Source organism: Bison bison, unplaced genomic scaffold (assembly GCF_000754665.1).
Source record: "Bison bison bison isolate TAMUID 2011002044 unplaced genomic scaffold, Bison_UMD1.0 scf7180017864383, whole genome shotgun sequence".
Classification (NCBI taxonomy): Eukaryota; Metazoa; Chordata; class Mammalia; order Artiodactyla; family Bovidae; genus Bison; species Bison bison.
In genome coordinates this window covers 2261719-2264125 of record NW_011494955.1, presented here as the reverse complement: position 1 = coordinate 2264125, position 2407 = coordinate 2261719, and the positions used below count along the sequence as shown (strand labels likewise).

Sequence of the window (2407 nt, the reverse complement as noted above, 5' to 3'; positions counted from 1 at the left end):
AGAGGTTCTTTAGTTCTTCTTCACTTTCTGCCATAAGGGTGGTGTCATCTGCATATCTGAGGTTATTGATATTTCTCCCAGCAATCTTGATTCTAGTCTTTTATAACTTCATGAAAATAATGAATTAGGCTAAAATGCACTCTAATATTTTATAGACTTCAAGACCAGTGTTTTTAGTATATAAAAATATGTTTTTACAGAGGAAAGAAACAGAACTTGCAAGTAGGCGTTTTAAACATAAATGTCTATAGCTACAAAATTCTGTTCTTGGTAGCATTTATGTTTTGGGGGAGTCTCCCAGTCTTCAAAGGACAAAGCAGAGAGTAGAATCAGTGTAAGATGTCCACAGTTTGTAAGCAGAGGCTCTAAGATTTGCAGCATCCTGATAAGATGCCTTCAGTTCCTTAACATTGCACACAAATTATGTGATTTATGTTGTATATTTCTCGGTCCACTTACCAGTTATCCTGTCATTTTCTGCTCTACTGATCAAATACTGAATGTCTATACATCTGAGCAGAGGATCCACAGGGTTGCGGTCAGTCAAAAGAGAACAAACTGCCAGCAAAACCTTTGAAATTGTCAAAGATACTCTGTTTGTCTTTAAGGATGTACAGACAGATGATTCCTGGACTGTGGGTGTTGCTGTTATAGGTTCTGGTGCAGAACATAGTATATTTTAAAAAATTTTATTTATTTGTTTTTGGCTGTGTTGGGTCTTCATTGCTGTGCTCTCTAGTGGCAGAGCGGAGGCTACTCTCTAGTAGTGCACGGGCTTACTTTCTTGTGGTGCACGGGCTTCTCGTTGCAGTGGCTTCTTTTGTGGGGGAGCCCAGGGCCTAGGGTGCGCTGACTTCAGTAGTTGTGTCATGTGGACTCAGTGGTCGTGGCTCCTGGACTCTAGAGCACAGGCTCAATAGTTCTGGCACACCGGCTTATTTGCTGCAAGGCACATGGAATCCTCCCGGATCAGGGATCAATCACGAGTCTCTTGCATTGGCAGGCTGATTCTTCACCACTGAGCCACCAGGGAAGCCACACATTGCTATATTTAAAATAGATAACCCACAATGACCTACTGTGTAGCACAGAGAACTCTACTCAATACTCCATACTAACCTAAATGGGAAAAGAGTTTGAAAAAGAAGAGATACATGTATATGTACAACTGAATCACTTTTCTATACACTTGAAACTAGCCAAGCATTTTAGCCAGCTTATATTCCAATACAAAATAAAAAATTTAAAATGAAATATTTGGTGTGGACAATAAGATGAAAATGCAATATCCAGAAAGAACATATCACTTTCACATACAGAACCTGGTGGACCAAGTGTGGTCGATCTCCACTCATCAATGTTGTCTCCATTGGCCCAGCAGTGAAGTTAAGAGGGGAGAATCAAGGTTATTTCAGCTAGCTCCTTCTGAGTTCTTATGGTGCTAGTGGATAACTTAGCAGTGGTTTTGCTAGAGTGTGGTGCTTTTCTTCTGGGTGGCAGAAATTTTTCTCACTAGTTTTTAGGCTTTGGAGTGGCTGGATTTCGCCAATCCATGTCTGAATTAGCACATCGGCCTGTGGCTCTCATCATGAGACATTCACCAGATTTGGACATCTTGGAGAAACTATTTCTTGGAAAATTCTGCTGCCTGCTCAGCCCAGTCCCTGGATGCTATGCTTATTGGAGGAGGTGAGGGAGAGGCAGGGAGGGCAAAAAGAAAGCTGAGGAAGTTCATGCCAAGAGTGTGTAACATTGAGAGTTGGACAGGATTGTCTGCAATAAACATTTAATACATGTTTCCTTGAGAATTTATATGATAGTATTTTAGAGAATTATACCTAGATGAATATATCTGGATCATAGTGTATATGTAGGTGTAATTTGATCAAGTACTCATACAATGGAGATGATGTAACTTTCACTATAATCCTTGTAGATTTCTCTTTCATAAATAATTGTTAGCTAATATTTGGTCATCTATCAGGTGTGGAATGGCATCTCTTTGCTGTTTTAACTTAATATTTTTTAGTTGCTATTGAGTTGAGCATCTCTCTAAACATTTAACAATTATGATTTATTATAGGATATTGAGTATTGGTCTCTGTGTTATACAATAGGACTTTGTTGTTTATCCATTCTCTGTATAATAATTTGCATCTGCTAGTCCCAAATTCCTGATCCAACCCTCACCCCCTACTTCTCCTAGGCAACCACAAGTCTGTTTTTTTTAATTAATTAATTTATTTATTGAAAGATAATTGCTTTACGGAATTTTGTTGTTTTCTGTCAAACTTCAACATGAATAGGCCATCAGATCAGATCAGATCAGTTGCTCAGTCGTGTCCAACTCTTTTCGACCCCATGAATCGCAGCACGCCAGGCCTCCATGTCCATCACCAACTCCCGG

At 39.5% G+C, this 2407-nt stretch overlaps 1 protein-coding gene across 1 annotated transcript in view; it reads right to left on the bottom strand.

The window, feature by feature from the left end:
* The window catches only part of LOC105001676 (olfactory receptor 10C1-like), a 44580-nt gene that overhangs the window by 39652 nt on the left and 2521 nt on the right, over positions 1-2407 (bottom strand). The gene's annotated exons all lie outside the window — the stretch shown is intronic.